The sequence below is a fragment of the Pseudorca crassidens genome, chromosome 3, assembly GCF_039906515.1.
Source record: "Pseudorca crassidens isolate mPseCra1 chromosome 3, mPseCra1.hap1, whole genome shotgun sequence".
NCBI lineage: Eukaryota > Metazoa > Chordata > Mammalia > Artiodactyla > Delphinidae > Pseudorca > Pseudorca crassidens.
The window spans coordinates 36,191,856-36,211,993 of record NC_090298.1 but is presented as its reverse complement, the minus strand read 5'-3'; the positions used below and the strand labels follow the sequence as shown (position 1 = coordinate 36,211,993).

At 40.5% G+C, this 20,138-nt stretch overlaps 1 protein-coding gene across 2 annotated transcripts in view; it reads right to left on the bottom strand.

Moving 5' to 3' along the window:
• Nucleotides 1-20,138, bottom strand: part of NIM1K (NIM1 serine/threonine protein kinase) — a 70,967-nt gene that overhangs the window by 26,665 nt on the left and 24,164 nt on the right. Inside the window, exon 2 of one of the 2 annotated variants that reach the window (XM_067730623.1) lies at nucleotides 19,460-19,581. The exons of the other annotated variant lie outside the window; for it this stretch is intronic. The gene's annotated coding sequence lies outside the window, so the exon portion shown is untranslated. The remainder of the gene's footprint in view (nucleotides 1-19,459; nucleotides 19,582-20,138) is intronic. 2 annotated transcript variants of the gene reach the window in all.

Here is a 20,138-nt window from a genome sequence, read left to right as displayed (position 1 = left end):
CCTGGGCTACCTTCTACTGGCCAATAGTATTCCTGGCCCCGCCTTCTTGTGTAGGTGAAAACTTAGTCTGAATTCCACCATCCAACTGAGAATTGCTACAGTACTGCTTAGAAATCCAAAGTCTTCAAATTATCATGCACTGGTTAGAGAGGGAAACAGGAGCTCTCATCCATTGTTAGGGGTATGAATTGGTACAACTTCTTGGAGGACAACTGGCTATAGGTATTAAAGTACAAGTGTACGTATCCTTTGCCTCAGCTATTCCACTTGAATTTATCCTGCACGTACATTCACAAAGGTATACATATTTCTAATATAAATATGGCTAGATAGATATTCACTGCTGCATTGTTCTGTAGGAAAAAACTAGACATTAATTAATTAAATGCCCGTCAGTAGGGACAAGTTAAATGTTACAATACATACATATACAAAAATAGTGGATTATTTGTGAAATAATTCATTGTACTTGTGAATGAGTTATGATATCCAAGTTACATTGTTAAGTGGTCAGTAGAGTTTACATAATGTGATATCAGAAGTATAAGAAAGAGGAGGGTATACCTGAGAAACTGGCAATATTTACTGCATTTGAGGAGGGGAGTTGTTGGACTGGGAACTAGAATGAGAGAAAGGTGTGTATTTTTCACTATTTACTCTTTTTATATGATTTACCTTTTTTCATGTGCATGTATTTACCTTTAAAGAGAAAATTAAAAATATGTAATATGTTGCCATCTTACACAACTGGTGTACAGAAAGTTTGCTTTACTTTTGGTTATACAGGGAGATTGCCACACCTGATTGTCTAATACTAATGGACTGCTTTTAAAATCAAAAGATAATTAGGGACTTCTAGTTAAATACAGAATTTTATGCTTTCATTTATCTCTATTTCCTTCCAAACCCCCACAGTAGAAATAGGAGGGGAAAAAGGCATAAACCCATAAGGACAAACAGAGTAAGAGAGGTAATAGCAGATGTAAGATACCAACACATCTGGGGGAGATGGAAAGCAAATTGAGGAGTAGTTAATGACTCTGCAAAGACAGTGAAGAAAACTGCAAAACTGGACATGCCAATGAGATATACCGTTCCAAACGCTCAAGAGACTTCAAACTATAAGAGATCAACTACCTCAAAGTTTGGAGGATTGAAGCAGACCAAAAACGGGGATTGTTTGAATGTAGAGCAGTGAGAGCCCCTTTTCTCCTCAGAGCCAGTTTGCTACTCCTTCTGCCCACTCCCAGGCCAGCTCAGGAGCAGAAGGCACAGGACAGTCCATTAGCTCAGATCCAGTTATGGGAGCACTGTTTCCCTCTTCTCTCTGCACCCCTAAATGCTTGAGTTTCCAGAATAAAGGGAAACATGTATATAATGCCCCAGGCAGGGGATTCCTCTTTTGGTTAAAGAGAAAAGACCTCCTGAAACCCATCTTCGGAGGTTCTCCAACCCAAAACCCGCCTGACCACCTACTGTGCAGTCCTCCAGGTGCCAGTTTCACTTGCAGGCAAGGAGCTTCCAATCAGATTTAAGTGCCTTCTGCTTAGAATGAATGTCCAGCCAAGAGGTGCCAGACACCCGAGGAAAGGCTCCACAATGAAAGGAAGAAAGCACACCTACCCCCTCGGCCGCTCGCCCATGGGGTGAGGCAGGGATTCCGTGTGGTTGACAGGGTCTTGGTGCTCTGGCCACGTGTCAGGCCTCAGCCTCTGAGGTGGGAGAGTCGAGTTCAGGACATTGGTCCACCAGAGACCTCCCAGCCCCATGTAATATCAAACGGCGAAAGCTCTCCCAGAGATCTCCTTCTCAACGCTAAGACCCAGCTCCACTCGATGACCAGCAAGCTACAGTGCTGGACACCTGATGCCAAACAACTAGCAAGAGAGGAACACAACCCCACTGATTAGCAGAGAAGCTGCCTAAAATCATAATAACGTCACAGACACCCACTAACACACCACTGGACACGGTCCTGCCTACCAGAAAGACAAGATCAGGCCTCATCCACCAGAACACAGGCAACTAGTCCCCTCCACCAGGAAGCCTACACAAGCCACTGAACCAACCTTACCCACTGGGAGCAGACACCAAAAACAACAGGAACTACAAATCTGTGGCCTGCAAAAAGGAGACCCAAACACAGTAAGTTAAGCAAAATGAGAACACAGAGAAATACACAGCAGATGAAGGAGCAAGGTAAAAACCCACCAGACCTAACAAATGAAGAGGAAACAGGCAGTCTACCTGAAAAAGAATTCAAAGTAACGACAGTAAAGATGATCCAAAATCTTGGAAATAGAATGGAGAAAGTACAAGAAATGTTTAACAAGGACCTAGAAGAACTAAAGAGCAAACAATGATGAACAACACAATAGATGAAATTAAAATTCTCTAGAAGGAATCAATAGAAGAATAACTGAGGCAGAAGAATGGATAAGTGACCTGGAAGATAAAGTAGTGGAAACAACTACCGCAGAGCAGAATAAAGACAAAAGAATGAAAAGAATTGAGGACAATCTCAGAGACCTCTGGGACAACATTAAATGCACCAACATTCAAATGATAGGGATCCAAAAAGAAGAGGAAAAAAAAGGGACTGAGAAAATATTTGAAGAGATTATAGTTGAAAACTTCCCTAATATGGGTAAGGAAATAGTCAGTTGAGTCCAGGAAGCACAGAGAGTCCCATACAGCATAAATCCAAGGAGAAACATGCCAAGACACATATTAATAAAACTATCAAAAATTAACTACAGGGCTTCCCTGGTGGTGCAGTGGATGAGAGTCCGCCTGCTAATGCAGGGGACACGGGTTTGTGCCCCAGTCCAGGAAGATCCCACATGCCGCAGAGCGGCTGGGCCCATGAGCTATGGCTGCTGAGCCTGCACATCCGGAGCCTGTGCTCCGAAATGGGAGAGGCCACAACAGTGAGAGGCTCGTGTACCGCAAAAAAAAAAAAAAAAAAAAAAAAATCTTCCAACAAACAAAAGTCCAGGACCAGATGGCTCCACAGGTGAATTCTATCAAACATTTAGAAAAGTGCTAACACCTATCCTTCTCAAACTCTTCCAAAATATAGCAGAGGGAGGAACACTCCCAAATTCATTCTACAAGGCCACCATCACCCTGATACCAAAACCAGACAAAGATGCCACAAAAAAAGAAAACTACAGGCCAATATCACTGATGAACATAGATGCAAAAATACTCAACAAAATACTAGCAAACAGAATCCAACAGCACACTAAAAGAATCATACACCACGATCAAGTGGGGTTTACCCCAAGAATGCAAGGATTCTTCAATATATGCAAATCAATCAATGTGTTACACCATATTAACAAATTGAAAGAGAAAAACCATATGATCATCTCAATAGATGCAGAAAAAGCTTTTGACAAAATTCAACACCCATTTATGATAAAAACCCTCCAGAAAGTAGGCACAGAGGGAATTTACCTCAACATAATAAAGGCCGTATATGACAAACCCACAGCAAACATCATTCTCAATGGTGAAAAACTGAAACCATTTCCACTAAGATCAGGAATAAGACAAGGTTGCCCACTCTTACCACTATTATTCAACATAGTTTTGGAAGTTTTAGCCACAGCAATCAGAGAAGAAAAAGAAATAAAAGGAATCCAAATCGGAAAAGAAGAAGTAAAGCTGTCACTGTTTGCAGATGACATGATTCTATACATAGAAAATCCTAAAGATGCTACCAGAAAACTACTAGAGCTAATCAATGAAACTGGTAAAGTAGCAGGATATAAAATTAATGCATAGAACTCTCTAGCATTCCTATACACTATTGATGAAAAATCTGAAAGTGAAATTAAGAAAACACTCCCATTTACCATTGCAACAAAAAGAATAAAATACCTAGGAATAAACCTACCTAAGGAGGCAAAAGACCTGTACTCAGAAAACTATAAGACACTGATGAAAGAAATTAAATATGATACAAACAGATGGAGAGATATATCACGTTCTTGGATTGGAAGAATCAACATTGTGGAAGTGAATATACTACCCAAAGCAATCTACAGATTCAATGCAATCCCTATCAAACTACCAATGGCATTTTTCACAGAACTAGAACAAAAAATTTCACAATTTGTATGGAAACACAAAAGACCCCGAATAGCCAAAGCAATCTTGAGAAACAAAAACAGAGCTGGAGGAATCAGGCTCCCTGATTTCAGAGTATACTACAAAGCTACAGTAATTAAGACAGTATGGTACTGGCACAAAAACAGAAATATAGATCAATGGAACAGGATAGAAAGCCCAGAGATAAACCCACACACATATAGTCACCTTATCTTTGATAAAGGAGGCAAGAATATACAGTGGAGAAAAGACAGCCTCTTCAATAAGTGGTGCTGGGAAAACTGGACAGCTACATGTAACAGAATGAAATTAGAACACTCCCTAACACCATACACAAAACCATACTCAAAATGGATTAAAGACCTAAATGTAAGCCCAGATACTATAAAATTCTTAGAGGAAAACATAGGCAGAACATTCCATGACATAAATCACAGCAAGATCCTTTTTGACCCACCTCCTAGAGAAATGGAAATAAGAACAAAAATAAACAAATGGGACCTAGTGAAACTTAAAAGCTTTTGCACAGCAAAGGAAACCATAAACAAAACGAAAAGACAACCCTCAGAATGGGAGAAAATATTTGCAAATGAAGTAACTGACAAAGGATTAATGTCCAATATATACAAGCAGCTCATGCAGCTCAATATCAAAAAATGAAACAACCCAATCCAAAAATGGGCAGAAGACCTAAATAGACATTTCTCCAAAGAAGATATACAGATTGCCAACAAACACATGAAAGGATGCTCAACATCACTAATCATTAGAGAAATGCAAATCAAAACTACAATGAGGTATCACCTCACACCAGTCAGAATGGCCATGATAAAAAAATCTACAGACAATAAATGCTGGAGAGGGTGTGGAGAAAAGGAAACCCTGCTGCACTGTTGGTGGGAATGTAAACTGATACAGGCACTATGGAGAATAGTATGGAGGTTCCTCAAAAAACTAAAAATAGAACTACCTTATTACCCAGCAATCCCACTACTGGGCATATACCCTGAGAAAACCATAATTCAAAAAGAGTCATGTACTGCAATGTTCATTGCAGCTCTATTTACAATAGCCAGGACATGGAAGCAACCTAAGTGTCCATCGACAGATGAATGGATAAAGAAGATGTGGCACATATATACAATGGAATATTACTCAGCCATAAAAAGAAACGAAATTGAGTTGTTTGAAGTGAGGTGGAGGGACCTAGAGACTGTCATACAGAGAGAAGTAAGTCAGAAAGAGAAAAACAAATACCGTATGCTAACACATATATATGGAATCCTAACAACAACAAAAAAATGGTTCTGAAGAACCTAGGGGCAGGACAGGAATAAAGCCGCAGATGTAGAGAATGGACTTGAGGACATGGGTAAGCTGGGACAAAGTGAGAGAGTGGCATGGACATATATACACTACCAAATGTAAAGTAGGTAGCTAGTGGGAAGCAGCCACATAGCACAGGGAGCTCAGCTCGGTGCTTTGTGACCACCTAGAGGGAGGGTGGGAGGGAGATGCAGGAGGGAGGAGATATGGGGATATATGTATATGTATAGCTGATTCACTTTGTTATAAAGCAGAAACTAACACACCATTGTAAAGCAATTATACTCCAATAAAGATGTTAAAAAAGAAAAAAGAGAGAAAGCATACCCAACCAAAACAGCAGTGACTGAAAGGAACTTGAAGGAAACAGAAAGCATTGCAGGAAGCAGAAGACAAAAGACAAAATACTGCATCCATAAAACAAGAACAAAATTCCAAAACTAAAGCAAACCAAAATAAAAACCCTCAGAGAATAAGAAAGTTCTCTATTAGAAATTTAAATTAAGGAATTCAATCAAAGAGTTGTTTAAAAAAATCTAGAAGAGATGAACAATAGAGAAAAAAAGATAAGAAAAGGGGGTAATCAATTCATGAAGTCCAACATCTAATTATTAGAATTCCCAGACTCACACTATTGTGCTCCCAATAAGCAAAGACATACGGTTTCTACTGTAATTGAATTGCCAACAAATCTCAGAAATTTCAAAATTAGTAATGAGTGAGGAAAAACTCCAGATTCTCACATATTCCAATAGAATAAAAAAGTAAAAGAAAAAATCCAACTAGCAAGATAAATCCTGTTTGGCTGTGGATATTCATTTTTATTTTGCAGGATTTTTTTTCCTAAAGACTTTTCTTAGATGTCTGGAAACAGAAATCCTGATTACACGTTGTGGCATTGCTATAAATAGTTTATATTTGGACTGCTTTCTAGTAGTGTCCTAAAATATCAAGCTATATCATGTTGAAAATAAGCAATAATGGAAATGATGACATACCTAATTGCAGACGAAATCCTCCCTTTTCTTAGATGCAAGCATGGTTTGCTGTCATTTTACTCTCTGCCCTTTTGATTTTGACCAATTTTTATGGACATTAATGAGAGCTTAGAAACCCAACCAGCCAAAAATATAGAGTCGTGTCATTATAGATCAAAGCCTCTGAGGAGGCAGAATGGTCCTTAATTATTAGCTTACTGTGGATGCATAGCAATGCATTCAATAAGATTAAAGAAAACGGAGCTTACTCGGTCATTTATTTTCTTGACTTGCAACCCACTGTGAAAATAATATCAAAGAAAACCATTTCGTCTTTGTTCTCTTTGTCTGAGTTTAAATTACAAAACTTCTGGGCAAGGCTCTCAGACAACCTCTTCCTTGCTTGGCAAGGCCAGGCACTGGGCTGCTTAGAAAATAGCTGGGTTTTCTCTATGTGTGAAAACAGAAGGCGAGGACAGCCAAAGCCCACATAATCCTCCTCAGACATGGTGGGCCCTCGGGGGAGATCATTAGCAAACATGCTTCATTTGAAAATCTATTTTAACATTTAAAAATTATTTGCACCATATTAGCTTTTGGCCCGAGCTTTTTATTCCTCAGCATATTTGTCAGGATCCCCATGGGAGGGGAGTTGGGGGTGGTGGCAGCTGGGAAACTTTGAAGCAAATGGAAAATGAACGTGAACTGGTTCTGCCCTAGTGAGGAACAGCAGCGCGGCTCCTGACACGCCCTCTTGCCCCACTTGATCTCACAAGCTACTTTCCCAGCCAGGAGGCTGGGGTCTCCCCATTCCGCTTACACTCACATCCATGGCCAGTCCACCCAGGCTGATGGGCTTACATCAGCTCTTCCCTCACTGAGCTCTACCTCACTTGAGGTTCTCTTGACCATCAAGGTCACAGACGCAAATCCCCAGGAGGGCCGTACAGGTGTTCAATGGGGCTTAGTGGAGCCCCCATGCCCAGCATGACGAGGCAGCCCAGGCTCAGCAACAGCCTGGGTAGCCATGCTGGAAGGCAGGCTTACTTTTTCCAAGCCTTTTAATTCTTTAAAGGCAACTGGAAATCAATAAATTTTTGGTCAACTCTCTCAATGTTTAAATGATGGCTTAAATATTTTAAAAACACTGTGTGGCCTAGTGAAACTGAACCTTCAGGCCAGATTTGGCCGTCAGGTTGCTAATTTGCCAATTCTGCTCTAGGTTTTATAGGAACATCATCAGAAAAAAAGGGGATGGCAGTCCATAGGTCCATAGTCAAATACATCTGGGAATGGTACATATTACACCCTTCTCAGATATTTGTATTAGTAACTCATGATCTTCTGGTGTTTAAAACACACACAAATAAAATCTGGTTTTTGTTTGTGTTTGTTTGTTTAATTCAGTGTTCTCCAAGTTTATTTGACCATTGAATTCATTCTTCTTTTCTTTCTAATAAATTTCTTTCTTTCTTCACTTTTTGGCTGCGTTGTTTTTTTCATTGCTGGGCGCGGGCTTTCTCTAGTTGTGGTGAGCAGGGGGCTACTCTTCTTTGCGGTGCACGGGCTTCTCATTGCATTGGCTTCTCTTGTTGCGGAGCACGGACTCTAGGCTTGCGGGCTTCAGTAGTGTGGCTCGCAGGCTCAGTAGTTGTGGCGCACAGGCTTAGTCGCTCCACGGCATGTGGGATCTTCCCGGACCAGGGCTCGAACCTGTGTCCCCTGCATTGGCAGGCAGATTCTTAACCACTGGGCCACTAGGGAAGTCCCACCATCGAATTCATTCTTACAAATCTTTTTCTGGCATTTTCTTACAACTCTGACTTCAGAGTTAGATAAAGCTATAAAATCCTCAATTAACTGTCAGTTAAATAGCTGTAAGAATTTAGGTCCCAAAAGGAAGATTATGAAAACAATTCAGTATAGAATGAAACAGAAAACAGAGTAGTGGAGTTTAATCCACAAATGTAGCCAGCTGGGTGGGAAGGGCCCACCTCTGTGCGGTCTAGGATGACATAGCAGTTTCTTAGTGATTAAGGTTTTTTTGTTTGTTTGTTTTTTGTTCTTGTGCCACACCACGTGGCTTGCAGGATCTCAGTTCCCCAACCAGGGATTGAACCCGGACCAGGCCAGGGCAGTGAAAGCCTGTAACCCTAACCACTAGGCTGCCAGGGAACTCCCTTCAATTAAGTATCTTTTAACCTTGGGAAGATTTAGCAGCAAAACCAGAAATGTTTAAGAGACTCAAATCCCATATTATTAATATTTTTGTTTTGATGAACCTGTATGAAACTGGTATTTTATATACTTGTAATGTGAAGAAAATTGGCATAATAAAGTAACAAAATAGATTTGTGACTCTAATTTAAAATGAAGAATTGAATAATTGACTTTGGTGGTTTCGTGGAAATTTTACTGTTTATAAGTAGCATTGGAACATATTTAAGAGAACTTAAGGTTTACCCTGTTTGTATGCTTATCATTATATTTATGAGAATTATTAGTATTCTGAAAGTTATTTTTTCTAATCAAATAAAGTACTTTAAAAGGAAATGAAATAGATTAAATTATAAAGGCAGTTTAAAATGCTAAAAACGGTTTAATTAGGTTTTTAATAGGATAAACATTAATCTTTAAAAATGATTGTTAGATAAAATAATATGTCTGGAATTTGTTTCAAAATAATGAGTGGAGAAAATGATAGGAATTTAAATGTAACAAGACTGACCCATGAATTGATTTTTTTTTTTTGCGGTACGCGGGCCTCTCACTGTTGTGGCCTCTCCCATTGCGGAGCACAGGCTCCAGACACGCAGGCTCAGCGGCCATGGCTCACGGGCCCAGCCGCTCCTCAGCATGTGGGATCCTCGCGGACCGGGGCACGAACCCATGTCCCCTGCATCGGCAGGCGGACTCTCAACCACTGTGCCACCAGGGAAGCCCTGAATTGATCATTTTTGAAGCTGGGTGATGAGCACATGGAGGTTTATAACGTTCTTTGCACCATTTTTGTATCTGTATTAAATTTTTCTAGAATGCAATTTTAAAATTTGTTAAAATCTACTAGATCAAAAATATAATGTTTGTAATTTTATAATGCTAGGTATTTTACAACAGACAACAGTGAAATGGATGAATAAGTGAATGAATGGATGAATGACATGGCCACCCTGTGAGGTAAGGTACTGTCACTTCCTTTTCACAGATTAAAACGAAAAACAAAACTAAGGCCAACTGAAATTAAGAAAGTTGCCCTTAAAGTTGCCCTCCAAGAGCGTGGAGATTGTATATTTAAGTTAACCTTACAACATGTGAAACCAGGAATTTCAAACACATGAGGAAGAGAATGGGGTCAAGTTCCAGAAGCAACATGGCAGAAACTCAGGCCCTTCCCCATAAAGATATGAATCTCAGTTATAATTCATTTCCAAAACACAGATCTTCCCAGCTCTTCTGAGGGAGCATGGTTGCCTCCATACAAATAAGGAATGGCATTAAGGTACAGAACGAAACCATGGGTTGAATCACAAGCAGGTGGCCCTGAGCAGAAAAACAAAATGTATCCTACATCTCCTCAGGAATAACTAATTTAGGAAACACAGTACAGGAACACTCATGCCTCTTTGCAGCTCGTGGTTTATTTTTAAGGGATTAAAAATATTTGCAAGTCAAAGCAGACACTGCTCTTCTGCTGCCTTATAACTTTCTTCAACTCTAATGTAGTGTGTTCACTAAGAAGCAGGAGCAACGTTTGAGTGATGGCCATAGGGGGTGTTCGAAAAAACATTTTTTTCTCTTTGAGCAGAACTCAAGAAAGTCTATCATGGCAGGAGGGCTGCAGCGCTACAGTCATGGAGGAGGGCAGCATTTCAGAATAAAAGCTCTTACTTTCACCATCATAAAAAATTCAAATTTCAAGTAAAATTTGAAACCTTTACTAAGATCCTCCCATCCATCATAAGTGATCCCTTTACATCCTACAAGAAACACATCTGAGGATTCTTAAATAGTTACCCAGCAGTGGAGGTACGTGAGGGGTGCTGGTGGCAGGGGACAAGGGGATGAATTCCAAAGCATTTGTAGGAAAAGAAAGCCCTCCTGAAGTCCAAGAGTCACATTGCCCCCCTCTGGACCTTTGTAGTCTTCACACAAGTGAGATGATTAAAACCCCATAAGCCTGCATGAACCTGCTGAAATAGGATAGTGGAATTCCCTTTTCCCCTCACAAACAATTCAGAAAGCCAGATTTGAAGGTTTCTAATAGAGGTATTAGAAGACAACCTAGGAAGGGAGAAAGGGCAAAGGGCATCAAAGGAGTAGGTGTTGACATGGGGGTGGGGCTGAACTCAGGAAGTTTGACTCATAATTTTATCTCCATTATTCCCCCCATATAACACGTACTACTAGCTATCCTTTCTCAGGTGCCTACTATGTGCCAGGAACCAAATTTTAAAAATCCTTCTGACAACCTTCCAGCCAGGCCTAGAATATCTGTGTCTCTAGTGGCTCCTGCTTAGCACCACAGTTTTGCCTTTTCCTCTCTAAGTTTTCCCCAACCTGTGAAGATGGCTTCTTTCCCATTTCCTTCTAGAAGCATACTTGAAGTACTCCTGACCACACTGCCACTCTCCTGTGGCACCTGAGATCTGCATCCACAGTCTGGTCCTTGACGTCACATTTCTTCCATTTCATTTGTGTGAATCAAGCCCCCTCGCAGCTCTCCTCAAGAGCAGGGTCCGCGTGCGGGGGTCACGTCCATTCCCCTAGGTTCCCCACCACCTAGGACAGTGCTGCTCACACTGGGCTTGACGACTCACATGATGACTTTATCACCACCTGGTTTCTCTGTAGGGGAAATGGCTCGTACTTTGGGTAGCAGTCTCTCATATTTACTCTAAAGTAGGAAAACCAAGCTTCTGACTTTCTTCTCCAGGCTTGCTCTCACATATTGGGGACTGGCAACACATGCTTCTAGCTGAAGCCGAAAACCTGGACTCCTCTTTTTATCTTATATCTCATGTTCAATCTGTCAGCAGATCTCACTGGCTCTATTTTCAAAATATATCCAGAACACAATCCCTTTATCCCATTATTACCCAAACCACAGTCATCCCAGTATTACCATTGAGTCCAAGCCACCAAACAGCTTTTGACTGGATTATAGTTACAGTCTCTGCAGCTGGTCTCAGAGCTTCTGTTTTATCTGGCACCCACCAGCCAGGTAAGATAGAAGCTCTGAGACCAGCTCAGACATCGTCTGTTTCAAACAGAGCATCCAGGAAGATCCTTCTAAAAGATGTCAGATCATGTCACTTCTCTACTCAAAACCCTTGGATGGCTTCCCTTCTCACTCAGAGTAAAAGCTAAGACCCTTAAAATGGCCTTCAAGGCTCAGCCCAATGTGATCCCCTTCTTCTTTGATGTCATCTCTTCCAATCTCCACCTCACTCACTCCACCCAGCCGCACTGGTCTTCTCACTCTTACTGGAGGGCACCAGGCCTACTCCTCTGCAAATTCCTACTGATCCCTTAAGGATCATTTTAGGTGTTACCTCCTTCAGGTAGCTTGTGTACCTACACACCTAAACCAGGTGGAGTTCTCTTTTGTACTTCCAACATCTGTGGCTAGCACTGTGACTTTCTCCACCTCTTTGTACTATTATGACTTCTATGTTGACTGTCTCGCTCATAAATCAGATTGTAAGCTCCTTCAGGGTAGTGATCATATTTGACTCATACGGACTATATTCATAAGAGCTACAGTAATTGAGACAGTGTGTAAGGATAGACCAAAAAATCAAAAGAGAGTCCAGGAATTGACCCATATATACGGTCAATTGATTTTCCACCAAGGCGCCAAGCCAATTCAGTGGGGAAAGGCAAGTCTTTTTTAACAAATGGTGTTGGATCTACTGGATGTCTGTGTAAATAAAAGTTGAACCTTGACCTTTATCCCACACCAGGCACAAAAATTAATCCGAGATATGTCACTGACTTAAACATAAAACCTAACACCATAAAGCTTCTAGAAGTATATCTCCAGGACTTTGAAGTAGGGCAAGTTTTTTGGACTGGATACAAAAAACACAAACAGTAAGAGGGAAAAAAAATTTGATAAGTTTGACTTTATCAGCATTTAAAATTTACGGGTATCAAAAGATACCATTAAGAAAACCAGCAGACAGATCAAAGACTAGATTATATATCCAGGACTCTAAACAGTATTTGGCACACAATAAGAGCTCAATTAAATATTTGTTGAGCAAATGTATAAAAGATCTGGCTCTTTTCCACCAGAATACATGGATATTCTAGCGGGTACAGCCAGCCGAGGTGTCAATATCCTACGACTATTGAGTGAGCAGTGCTAGTTAGAGGGGAAATCTATCTTATAGGAGGAAGAAAAGTTATCAAGATTCACTAGTAGAACTGAAACGTGTAGTCAGCAAATTTAGAAGAATGTGTACAGGGCACCAGGACCTGTAGAAAATCAGACAAAATAAGGTGTGAATAACAGTAGAACACTCACATACGGAAATTAGCTAAAAACAGAGGAAGAATTTCACCAAATGGAGCAGAAGGCATATGCCTCATTCTTCGTTGCCTAGGTAATGCTAATGATTTTATAATGAGAAACACAGATGCTGTAACTAGCAAAAAAGCTGAAGCTACAAGTGATCTACCGTAGATCTTAAGAGGATTGAGAGTTCTATCACAGGCAAACGGTGAGGTCAGGAAGGGAAAATTTTGAGTTAGTTCAAAAAGGGCAAAATTGATCCTGCACACTTGAGACTGCTTCTGGACATGGCATAGACCTAGGCTGACTGTACATTCTGGTTTGCCTAATACTGTCCATGCGTTTCCCAATGTGATTAATATTACCTCCTTTCTGTATTCTCAAAAGTGTCATTGGGGCTTCCCTGGTGGCGCAGTGGTTGAGAGTCCGCCTGCCGATGCAGGGGACACGGGTTTGTGCCCCGGTCCGGGAAGATCCCACATGCCGCGGAGCGGCTGGGCCCGTGAGCCATGGCCGCTGAGTCTGCGCGTCCGGAGCCTGCGCTCCGCAATGGGAGAGGCCACAACAGCGAGAGGCCCGCGTACCGCAAAAAAAAAAAAAAAAAGTGTCATTGTTTGGATGATATATAATGTGATCATTTTACTTAAACGTGTTATTTCTTCCTCTTACTTTGGATAGTTAATGAGGATAAATAATTGTGTAGCTGCATATCCACTGTTATTTGTTTTACCTGATAGCATCCCTCCCTAGAAGGCACCTCAGGCCAAATAAGAGCGAGCGCTCACTTTCCTGACGACCAGTGTAAGACGGTGTTGACAAATGTATAACCTGATGTTTAGACTGCTTCCCTGCTCCTTGCTGTAACCAGGTGAGTTCGGCAGTAGAAGTCTTCAGTGTAATTATTTTGAATTAACATAGCTCTAGTCTACTCCTAAAACCACTAATTATATCAATACTTTCTTTTAAAGACATGGAAACCAAGGCATGAAATGATCCGGTTAAATGACTTGTCTGGGATCATTCAGGGTGAAAAATCTAGATAAGACTCCTATTTATGATAAATGTATTTTCAGCTCACCATCACCACCATCATTCATTCATTTAGCAAACATTTATTAAACACCTATTATGTGCCCAAACCCCCCTCTCCACATGATGAGTTTACTAAGGCTCCAGCGACCTGGACACTCACTGTGCGTGCCTGGCTTAAAATAGGCGATCTGCTGCTGAGATAAGCACATTGGGTACCGATGTTCGGTGTTTAAAGTGTGTTCTATGTTTCAACTGAGAAAATTGACTGGAAGGGACCCTGCAGTTCTACAGTAAGACAAATCTTAATTGTACAAGTGAACTTTAAGGGTCCAAGCAATGCAAGTGGGTTGTGGAACACTTATGGGGAATAGGGGAGTAGGGGGGAAGGGGCGGTTCTTGCATTCAGCGATGGAAATAAACATCCAACCTTTCTACTGTATCTTTCTAATCTAAAGATTTTTTTTTAAACCTTAAAAAAGAATCTTTCATGACGCTGCTCTTTTACATGATACAACCAGCTAGGAACAGCCATTAATTAGTGTTTTGAATGGCTCATACATTTACATTAGAAACATCACCTTTGGTGTCTTTGATTCCTGAGCCCATTGATCTGCCATGGCTTTGAAATCTCAGGCAGGAATTCATTCAGATCAACCTAATTTGAAAGAAAAGCAACTGCTTTCCTGCCCTCTGAATTATCCATCCAGGGGGCTCCTCTCTGTTCTGGTAACCTCTGGAGTAAAGCTCGTTTTTCAGAGGTAGAAAACAGTTCTTTACCACAGTAACCACATAACAAAATGAAATAAATATATATAAGAAGAGAGTTGTTGCTTCTCATTCGCTCAAGCTGTAAAATAAATAAATACATATATACATAATTGGCTGCTACTAAGGAGAAGCCTAGATAGATATGTAGTATGGAAAATGGGAAGTCTAAACTTTTATTGAAATTTACTGATAATCTCAACTATTCTAGTCTTTGTTTGATAACAATTATTACATCAATAATAATAGTTAGCTCTTACATAATATAATACATACGATGGGGTGGGCACTATTCTAGGTGCTTTATGTGTATTAACCATTTAATCCTTACATGAATTCTCGGTTTTACAGAAAGGGAGGTCAGGCGACTCCACCCATCCAGGATTCAAGCCCAGGCAGGGAGGCTCCAGTCTCGGGGCTCATCTTCACCACCACAGCGGGCTATATAGTTATTTCCGGAATGTTTTTACAATACAGTAATTTTTTATGTCTAGGACTTAATATTTGGCATAAGGAAAGCTGAACACTTTGTTCTATGCAAGCTTTCAATAAATGTTGTGGGTGAATGAATGAGTATACAAATGTAGGAGATCACAGGTTTTCTCTCAGTTGCCTCCGCCAATCACTAATAATTTTCTTCTTCCCCTTCTCACTGCCCACCCTCCACCCGACCAGCTTGGTTAATGATAAATTTATTCTGTCTTCCCTCTGCTCAGTCTTAACCAATAGGCTTGCACTTCTTATCCTTCAGTAATTGGACATCCTGCTTAGGACCCACAAAGGGAGCAGGTGGTCCAGGCAGTCCAGTGGGGATGTGGGACACAAGGTGAGACCCCAGGAGAAGCACCAGTTTAGAGCCAGAGGCACTGAGAAGAGACAGAGATTGTATTCATTTGGGGAACACAGGGACTTCTTCTTTATTTAAAAAAATATATTTTATTTATTTGGCTGCGCCAGGTCTTAGGTGCGGCAGGCGGGATCTTAGTTGCGGCAAACGGGATCTAGTTCCCTGACCAGGGATCGAACCTGGGCCCCCTGCATTTGAAGCACAGAGTCTTAACCACTGGACCACCAGGGAAGTCCCAACACAGGGACTTCTAAGACTGAAACTCTCTTGCCTCATCCTCCAAGATCTGCACCAGCCATAGGATGCATCATTCATTCATTCAACATTTATTGAGCATCTGCTATGTGCCAACACCGTGTTAAGCCTCAGACACATATGGCACTGAATAAGAAAGACACTCTCACTTCTTCTCATTATGATTATTACCTCTCCCCCAATACACACAAGTCACGCAAACTTATTCTCTTAATCTTAATCTCTTCATTACTCATCTCTACATCTTATTGGGACTGTCTCTCTCTGGGACTTCATTGATTGTCTGTATGGAGATCATTATTCATTCATTTATATATTAAATGAGCATCTACTATGTGACAAACACTGTTCTAGGTGCAGGGGATATGATAATGAAACAAAGTAGAGAGGATTTCTTCACTCAAGGGGTTTGTAATAATCCTCAAGTCTATCTACACTTGCTATCCTTTCTTCTCTCAGCTTCTTTAAAAGACATTAAATCATATAAATGAATAATTATAACAATATGCTGTTTTATTTTTAGTATATAAAGATACAATAGTTATAACAATAATAGTACAACAAAGAGGAGGAGGGAATGGAGCTATAAAGGAGTAAAGTTTCTTGATTTCACTAAAATTGAGTTAGTATAAATTTAAACTAGGTTCTGGGAGTTCCCTGGTGGTCTAGTGTTAAGATTTGTGTCGAGAATCTATAAATAAAATAACTCAATTAAAAATAAAAAGATAACACAAAAAATAACTCAAATAAAAAGACAAATAACCCAATTAAAAATGGGCAAAGGGGATTTCCCTGGTGGCGCAGTGGTTAGGAATCCGCTTGCCAATGCAGGGGACACGGGTTCGAGCCCTGGTCCGGGAAGATCCCACATCCACGGAGCAACTAAGCCCGTGCGCCACAACTACAGAGCCTGCGCTCTAGAGCCTGTGAGCCACAACTACTGAGCCTGCATGCCACAACTACTGAAGCCCGTGCGCCTAGAGCCCGTGCTCCACAAGAGAAGCCAGCGAGATGAGAAGCCCGCACACTGCAACGAAGAGTAGCCCCTGCTTGCCATAACTAGAGAAAGCCTGGGTGAAGCAACGAAGTCACAACGCAGCCAAAAGTAAATAAATAAATTTATTAATAAATAAATAAATAATAAAAATGGGCAAAGGATCTAAATAGACATTTCTCCAAAGAAGATATACAGATGGCCACTAAAAACATATAAAGATGCTCAACATCATGAGCCATCAGGGAATGCAAAACCACAATGAGATACCACTTCACATCCACTAGGATGGCTAGAATAAAAAAGACAGGTAATAGCAAGTGTTAGAGAGGATGTGGAGGAACTGGAAACTTCATACACTGCTGGTGGGAATGTGAAATGGTGCAGCGCCTTGAAAAACAATCTGTCAGTTTTTAAAACAGTTGAATATAGTTATCTCATAAACTAGCAATTCCTCTCCTAGGTATATACCTTAGAGAAATGAAAACATGTCCACACAAAAACTTATATACAAATGTTCATAGCAGCATAATTCATAATAGCTAAAAAGTAGAAACAACCCAAATATCCATCAACTGATGAATGGATAAATAAAATAGCTCCATTCCCTCCTCCTCTTTGTTGTACTATTATTGTTACAACTATTGTATCTTTATATGTTAAAAATAAAACAACATATTGTTATAATTATTCATTTATATGATTTTTATTTTATTTATTTAATTTATTTTTATTCATCAATAAAAAGAAATGAAGTACTGACATATGTACAGCAAGGACAAACCTTGAAAACATTCTGGTAGGTGAAAGAAGCAGTCATAAAGGACCGTATATTGTATGATCCCATTTACATGAAGTGTTCAGAATAGGCAAATCTATAGCAACAGAAAGTAGATTAGTGGTTGGCTAGGGCTTAGAGGGAGGAGCTGGGGACACTGGCTAAGCAGAGCAACATTTCTTTTTAGGGGTAATGAAAATATTCTAAAACTGATTGTGGTGAAGTAAATATGCACAGCTCTGTGAATATACTGAAAGTCATTGAACTGTATACTTTAAATGAGTCAATTGTATGGTATTTGAATTGCATCTTAATAAAGCTGTTAAAATACGTTTGAAACAATTAAGGGAATTAAAATGTTACACTAGAAAATACTCACTTAATGCAAACTACCCAGCCAGCTGCCTTCAAATCTTTTACCTACTACCTTGACCATATTTTTGGATTAAATACAACCTTCTGATTCCAGACCATTCATGTTCCCTTTCTGCCATTCACATTTCTGCGCACATCTTCCATCCCAGCTCACTTTCTGTTTTTTGGCTGCGCCGCATGGCATGTGGGACCTTAGTTCCCGGACCTGGGATTGAACCTGCACCCCCTGCAGTGGAAGAGTGCAGAGTCTTAACTACTGGACCACCAGGGAAGTCCCTCCAGCTTGCATTCTTAACAGCTATCTCCCCTTTCAGACTTTTATTTAGATTTTGCCTGCTGTTCTTTGCCTACACTGTTCAAAATGGCTAGAACAAAGAATTACAGAATGTTAGAAACGGAGGACACTTCAGTGGTCCTTCCCTCCCAGCCCTTCACTTTAGGGCTTAGGAGAAAAGGGCCAGAGAGATTACATGACTTGTCCCTAGTTCCCAAAATACTTCCTCTTTGGCCCACCTCTTCCCAAAAGCCTTGATTCATTAAGCCTTGATCCCTTATCTTTCTACCCAACCTCTGACACCATTCTTTATTGTACTACTGAACTGTACCAAATGCATTGATCTCAAGATGTCATTCACATTCAAACACAAATTTTGCATCCCAGAGGGAAAAAAGCAGCGCTTTTATCTCCATGGCTACTATATCTGCCGTCTCAGCTGCTGTAGCTTTTTCTTCTTCTGTTGTCATGAACAATTTAAAATTCATAGGAGTATGGACACCAAGGGGGGAAAGCGGGGGGTGGGGGGGTGGGAGATGAACTGGGAGATTGGGATTGACATGTATACACTAATATGTATAAAATAGATAACTAATAAGAACCTGCTGTATAAAAAAAATAAAATAAACTTTCAATAAAATAAAAGAAAATTCATAGGAGGCTGGCCTCAAACCAGCCAGGAGCAAACACAGGGAAAACCCCCCACCCGGTTTCCATAAAGGACGTTCCCTCAACTTACTTCACAGAAAACCATTCCTGAGGTCTTCAGTAAAGAGCAATCTAGCCCACAGAAAATACAGCATCTCCACATTTTTAAATGCTCTCGGAAAAGAAAATGGTAATAAAGGGTATTTACATGTCTTTATAGGTCGATACCAGTAGGTATACCAGGATCAAAGATTAGTTGTTTTTTTAAATCAACTAAATATTCATCTTGATGAGAAATAGAACATCCTCTAGGGAGGCAGGAAATTCATAAATCATGTAGGTATAAGCAGTCATTCTGGATTTTACATGAAGAGAAAATACATTAAATACATTAATGTATTTTATGTATACATATGTATGTATGTATAATGTATAAATACATTATAAATACATTAATAACTGGCCTTCTGTGTGAAGGGAGTAACATAGTAAATAATAATGTAAATCCATTAAAGAACATGAGCCGTGAAGTCAAAGATCACGCAGGCCTACCTGGCTTGGAAAAGCAAAATGCACTGCTCTCTAAAAGGAGAGGAAGGGCCCTTCTGTCTGGCTGCGCCTTTGCTGCTCCAGGAACTGCTGAGCACAGGCATCTGCACAGAGGACCTTGGCGACTGAAGAAGAGAAAGGCAAATGTAATTAGAGACGCTTTCTTCCCCAGAGCGGGAACAATCTGGGGCTGGTTGAAGAAGAAGTGATTACACAGTGTTGGCGAGGCAGTTTAAGGGGCACCCACCAGGGAGCCAGGAGGCTTCTGGAGCCAGTTCTGAGAATTACATACTGTTCCATGGTGCTTGCTAATTGACCCGGTATTTCAGGCTGAAAATATTTCCCCAAGGAGGTGAGTGACAGTAGATAACAAGGATCTCATCTCATGGGGCAGCCCACAGAGCATGAGCTTTAGAGACCAGGTATTATTATTATTTGAATGTATAAAACTGCAAAAAGATCACAGACTGAACACGGAAAGATTCTGAATTATGCATCAAGAAGATTTCTGCTGTGATTCTCAGCCTACACTCCCCCTCTCCTCCCTGCCCTGTATTACTTTAGTTTGAATTTTATGAATTATTTATCATTGTAAAGATAAGGGGTATGTACGGATCTATGAAATGGGCACATCTCTGAGAGCTTCATGATAACAGTCACTTCATTTAAGTGGCCATCTACG